This window comes from Oryctolagus cuniculus, chromosome 14 (assembly GCF_051225735.1).
Source record: "Oryctolagus cuniculus isolate XC-2025 breed Fujian yellow rabbit chromosome 14, ASM5122573v1, whole genome shotgun sequence".
NCBI classification, from domain to species: Eukaryota; Metazoa; Chordata; class Mammalia; order Lagomorpha; family Leporidae; genus Oryctolagus; species Oryctolagus cuniculus.
The window spans coordinates 74,633,233-74,639,951 of NC_142880.1; the positions used below are offsets into that span (position 1 = coordinate 74,633,233).

The 6,719-nt window shown below is 42.1% G+C and overlaps 1 protein-coding gene across 9 annotated transcripts in view; it reads right to left on the reverse strand.

The window, feature by feature from the left end:
* ARL15 (ARF like GTPase 15) overlaps nucleotides 1–6,719 on the reverse strand; it is a 486,108-nt gene that overhangs the window by 200,001 nt on the left and 279,388 nt on the right. The window lies entirely within an intron of this gene.

The window sequence follows — 6,719 nt, forward strand, 5'->3', positions numbered from 1 at the left end:
ATAAATGTCAACTTTTTAGTAGTATATTTCAATGAAAAGTAAAAAAAGAGGTAAACAATTTTTAAATGAATTTCTATTAATATTTTAATTGAAAAGAGCTCTGTAGTTTACATATTCCATTAAAATGTCAGATTTTTTTAAAAAATAAATGATATTTACAGATAAACCACAAGTAGTATTTTAAAAATTTGTAACATTAAATTATAATTCCCAGATATAAAATGATCAGAATGAACTTGTCTGTTGCTATTCATGTATGCCCTAATCCCTATACTATAGCATTATTTTTAGTTCCTGAAAATAAGTTGGTTTTTTGTCATCTCATCACTTCACTATGATTTCACCAGATAATTATGCATTGAAGTTCATTGCTCAAAGCATCCATTGTTGAGCCAAACCAAAACTACCCAATTCAAGAACTGCAAAATAAAGAACTGAAACAAAACTGGATATAACCATGGATCTTAAAAGAGAAGCAAGCAGTAAGCAAATAAATCTCAATATTAAGTGGTAATATAAAATTCCATTGCTTGAAAATTATCCTTTTTACTTTCAAACTTAATATCAACTTTTTGAAACGTATTGAATAATCTTTCCTCTTATTTTTAAATATAGGAACTGTTAAAAACAAAAGGAATTTTTTAAAACCTCCCTTTGTAGGTGTCCTTTTTAAATGAGTAAGATAGGTAGGTAGGCAGGTAAGTAGATAGGCAGGTAGGCACAAACATGGATGTCTACAGGAAACTGGACAAACAGTATAGGCAGTGATATAAATGTGTTAGAATACCAAAAATGCAAAGTAAAATATGAATTTATGTATATTAATTTAACCTTTTAGGAAACAAGGTTCTGTGAACTCTTTCCTTATTTATTTATTTGAAAGTCTGAGGTAGAGAGAGAGACCCAAGGCCACGAGCTTCATGGGGGTCTTCCACAGGGTTTCAGGTGCACAAGAACTTTGGCCACTTCTCCATTTTTCAGGCCATTAGCAGGGAGCTGGATCAGAAGCAGCAAAGGGGCTAAGCCTCTGCCTGCAATATTGGCATCCTATATGGGTGCCAGATTGTGTCCCAGCTGCTCCTCTTCCAATCCAGCTCTCTGTTGGTGGCCTGGGAAAACAATCCAATATGGCCCAAGTGCCTGGGCTCCTACACCCACATGGGAGACCTGGAGGAAGCTCGGGATTCCAGGCTTTGGATCAGCCCAGCTCCGGCCATCGCGGCCACTTGGTGAGTGAACAAGTGGATGGAAGAAGCCAGGAGCTTCTTCTGGGTCTCCCATGAGGGTGTAGTGGCCTAAGTACTTGGGCTACCTTCCATTGCTTTTCCAGGCTCATTAGCAGGGAGCTGGATTGGGAGTGGAACAGCTGGGACTCTAACCGCTGTCCACATATGATGTTGGCACTGCTTTAACCCGCTGCACCACAGAGCCAGCCCCTATCACTGACTTTTTAAGTAGGCATTTGGATGTGGCTACAAAATCATTTTTGTTTCAATTATGTCCTCACAAACCAAAGGCCGAAAGTTTTATATTTCTGTTTTCTAAACTTCATTTGAAACAATCATGGAAACATTCAAAACCAAGTATTTTGAGTAGCAAATTCAAACAAATATTCATATTTAAAATAGTTTAAAATTCATAAAATACAAATATGACAGGGAAAAAAAACCAAGAAGTTTATTCATCAGAACAAATTTGCAAGAGTCACTACATAACTATTGTCTTTTTTTTCTTTAAAGATGTTTTAAAATAGGTATTTTTTCCTTAAATATCTTTGAAAAGCAGAGAGATCTCACATCCACTGGTTCAGTCCCTAGATGCCTCCAACAGCCAGGGTAGGAGCCAGGAACTCATTCAAGTCTCCCCTGTAGGTGGCAGGAATTAAACTACTTGAATGTATCACCAGTTGCCTCCTAGGGCGCATATTAGCAGGAAACTGGAATGGGAAGCAGAGTTGGTGTTCAAACCCAAGTACTCTGCTATGCGATGCAGGTGTCTCAGGTAGAAACTTAGGTGTTGTGCCCAAGTGCTTGTCCACACCCTTTACATCTCCCATGTCCTATCTGCCTTGTCCTTTTAAGGGTAAAGATGGAACAACTTTCTTTCCATTAATTAAGAGATGGTGACCTGAAAATTTTTAGAATTTCAAGTTTGTAAGATATTTGGGTTCTGGCAAGTCCGAAATATTGGTGCCAGATGGAAGGTTTCTGGTGAGGGCTCTTTCCTGGGGTGCAGACAGCTGCCTCCTTGTGATGTCATCATAGAGAGGAAACAGATCCTGTCTGCTTTCCTCTTCTCGTAGGCCACCAATGCTACTGGGTTGAACCTCACTCCAATGACCTCACTTAACCTTCCCTACCTCCCAAAAAGCTCTATCTCCAGATATAGTCACCTTGGAACTTTGGACTTTACACAAAAATTTGGGGAAGAACCACAAATCAGTCCATAACCTAAGTCAAATATATATATCCTCACGTCACTCATGACAGCATGTTAGTTTTCTTTTGTCTGGTTATTGGTTCTTGTGTGACTTCCATTTAGCCTTAGCTTAAAAATTTTAAACTGAAAAAAAAAAAAAAATTCAGTCTACTTAAATAACTCCTTCTGTGGGTGCTCTATTAATGAGCCGGGGAGCAATTAGTAGAATGGAATTGCATCACAAGTCTATTAAACTTTAGGAAGAATGACCTAAAGCACTTGGAGTCCCTGACGACCATTCCATTTGAAGAGCTGATGTTTTCAAGATGGACACCAAGAATCCCCTTAAAGAATCTCAATTCTACAGGGTTTTTCATGCACTACAGTGAGTGATCCTTGTATTCTAAAATGAAGATTTCTGGGATGGGCATTTGGTGAGCAGTTAGGCTGCCGGTTAAGATGCATGAGTCCCATATTAGAGAGCCTGTGTTTGATACCTCTGGCTCCTACCATCAGCCTTCTGCTAACACGGGCCCTGTGAGGCAATGGGAACGACTCAGATGCCTGTCCCCAAGTTCCTGGCTTCAGCCCCAGCATTTGGGGAGTAAACCAACAGATGGGAGCTCTTCTCTAATAAACATAAATAGATAATGAGTTTTTCTTATTCAACCTGACCCCTGAATACAAATTGACTACCACAGTCTTGGATACCTGTAGAAACAAAAATATACTAGGGTTGGACAGAAAATAGTATGACAATTCTAAAGGATGTAAAGGGTATTTTGATTCTGGTTTTCTACTTACCGTCTGACTTTAGAATTAACTATCACAGTACTCACTGAATTGCTAAGTTTTACTCCTTTGAAAATCACACATACATATACATGTATATATAGACATTCATATTTGGAAGGAAAAATGTCATAAAACTTTAAAATTATCATGACAAAAAAGCGTTTCTTCTGACTCCAGTTGCTGTTCAAGTTGAATATAATCTGTCTTTTCTAGATACACAAAAGCAACACCATCTACTCAATGGCTATCATCTAAGACGGGAAGAAGGAAGCCCTCACACCAACTGGTTAGCCTCCTCTCCAGTGATTTTTTTTTCCTGTTTCTGAGAGTGAATGCTCTTATACCTTTAATGCTGCAAAGAAAGCCGAGGCACCAGCTAACACCAAGGATTTGGGCCATCTTCTACTGCTTTCCCAGGCCACAGATCCAGCAGAGAGCTGGATGGGAAGTGAAGCAGCCAGGTCTCAAACCGGCACCCATATGGGATCTTCCTAGATCTTCCTCAAGTCCAAAATTTAGGAAGGGGAATCATGTGCAGACATCACCTTTTTATTATATGCAAATGAGTCAGAACTTTGCATTGAATAGCATCTTAAAGAAACAGCCCATGCTGGGAAATTGAGCATGTTAGAAGACCTAGATTTTAACTCATTTTGCCATTTCATTCCTGACTCTGCATGAGTGGCTTTTTCTGAAAACATGGTTAAAGTGAAAAGACTGACAAAGGCCTACATACCTTCATATTTTAGAATGGAGATGCAAGGGTGCTTTAAAAACCTTAGTGGAAAATCAAGTTAAAAGGTATGTTTGCTTTGGTACACACTATTTTTGAAATCCATGCAGACTATTTCATAACATGCATTTTATCATGAACTTTTAGAAGACCCCTTGTATCTGAGGGATTCATAAAGAAGGTTACATAAGTAAGTGTGGCATGTCTAAAAGTTTGGATTTTGCACAGTGTATTTCTTTTTCTCAGTAGTTATGTTTGACAATGGAGCTTAATTTATCAAGGAAGAAATAACCATGCTGTCTTTCTACTGTCAAGAGAACAAATCAAGGAATTATATTTCATGAGCAATGCCTTCCAATTAAAATAGAAGAAAGGAAAGAGAAAAGCCATATATTCTGTTGAGTGTTTGTGTAGCAAACACATAGTGCCACTGTGGCTATTTAAACAATTGAGGCTCAGAGAACTAGAGAGAATTCCTAATGCAATTGAAACCAATTCAATGGTACACTTTAATTTTTAAATGTTTTTCTTGAATATTCTATGCTATGGGGATTGAGTGCTCATTTGATTAACTTGTTGCAGGGGTAGTTGTGCAAGAATTCAACATGCTTTTGCTAGACACTGCCCATAAAATGAATCTGAATATATTTAAATGTGATACATATTTCTGCCTCAGGTCAGAAGATTTTCATGAGAAAATGTCTCCAATTGTAGCTAAAATCAAAGGTAAATATCACTTCCTCCTTACTCAGATTCTTTTAGGAACATATTTATTTATTAGTGCTGCACCTATCATTACTAACAATAAGTATGTATAAGTGCTGTTACTATGAATTGTCAAACTTGCAACTCGAATACTTCCTAAAGAGGGCCGGCGCCATGGCTCAATTGGTTAACGCTCCGCATGCGGCGCTGGAATCCCACAGGGGTGCCAGGGGTACTAGTCCCGGTTGCTCCTCTTCCAGTCCAGCTCTCTGCTGTGGCCCAGGAGGGCAGTGGAGGATGGCCCAGGTGCTTGGGCGCCTGCACCCGCATGGGAGACCAGGAGGAAGCACCTGGCTCCTGGCTTTGGATTGGCACAGCGCGCCGGCCGTAGTGGCCATTTGGGGGGTGAACCAACGGAAAAGGAAGACCTTTTTCTCTGTCTCTTTCTCTCTCACTGTCTATAACTCTACCTGTCAAATAATAATAATAATAAAAAACTTCCCAAAGTGATTATAATTAAAATGTATGACTATAATTAGGTATAACCATGCGTTCTGCATAATATCTAATGATTTCTGAGTACTATTTGATAGAGGAGCTTTTCTGTTTCAAAAGGCAACAACTGGGGCAAGCATTTGGTACAGGAATGAAGGCCACAGCTCGGATGCTTGCATCCTACATCAGAGTACTGGAGTTCAAGTCCGGGCTCCGCTTTGGATTCCAGCTGCTGCTAATGCACACTCCCATGTGCGGCAGGTGATAACTCAAGTCCTTTGGTCTCCGCCACCTACCTGGGACACTCGGATTAAGCTCTATGCCCTGGCTTTAGTCTGGCCCAGGTCCAGTCCCAGCCCCAGCTGTGTGGACATGTGGGAAGTGAACTCGAGATTGTCTGCCTGTCTCTGTCTCTCTGACTTCAAACAAGCTGATAATTTTTAAAAAAAAATTTTTTTTGACAGGCAGAGTTAGAGAGAGACAGAGAGAAAGGTCTTCCTTCCATTGATTCACCCCCAAAATGGCCGCCACGGCCGGTGTGCTGTGCCGATCCGAAGCCAGGAGCCAGGTGCTTCTCCTGGTCTCCCATGTGGGTGCAGGGACCCAAGCACTTGGGCCATCCTCCACTGCACTCCAGGGCCACAGCAGAGATCTGGACTGGAAGAGGAGCAACTGGGACAGAATCCGGCGCCACGACCAGGACTAGAACCTGGGGTGCCAGCGCTGCAGGCGGAGGATTAGCCTAGTGAGCCGCGGTGCCGACCGATGATAATTTTTAAAAAGGGCGACAATACTTCAGGAAAGGTTTACTACTGCGGTCAGCTGTTGGTTATTTAATAAAGATTTCATACACACACGCTATAGTATGATGCAGTAGGGAGGTGGCGGTGGGAATGGATCATACAGACAGGGTGACGACCGTGGGATCTCCGTGGGGGTAGTACTCCTCAAACTGCCCGTGTTTATCCCTCAGCCAGGGCGCTATGGGAACCAGGGGCTGATCGCCCAGTCTTCAGGAGGAGTTTTCTCTCCGAGGACACCAGGAAGTCTTCCAGGAGGCCCATTGGAAAGGAGCCAGAAGAGGAGCAAAGGACCAGGCGCACGGCCAGGGACGTCCCTTGAGTGCTCCTGAGCCTTTTTCCTTCGTGGGAGGAGCTGGCACTCAGGCTGTGTGACCAAACCCACTCGGGGCCTGCCACGTCTTTCAGCTTAGGAGCAGATCAGCGCTGCACAGATGGCTGCTGATAGAGTGGCTGGGTGGGGTAAGACTATTCTTGGGCTCAGCTAATCTTAGAGATCTGGAGCGTCCCAGAGGGGTGGAGGAGGATCGTTCCGGGGCCACCACAGCAGTGTTGACTTTCTTCGGAAAAGATCCAGAGGCCGTAACTTAAAGCAGTCTATCTAAATTCACTTATTTTTTTTTTTTTTTAAGGGAAAGAGTGCAATGGAAAAGAACAATCCTTCTGCCCACCCTCTGGCCTCACAGCTGCCCCTCCAGTCTTCCAGACTGAAGACTGTCCCCGCCTTTGGGCAAACCCTGTGTGCACCCACACTGCTCTCCAGAGTCAGATCT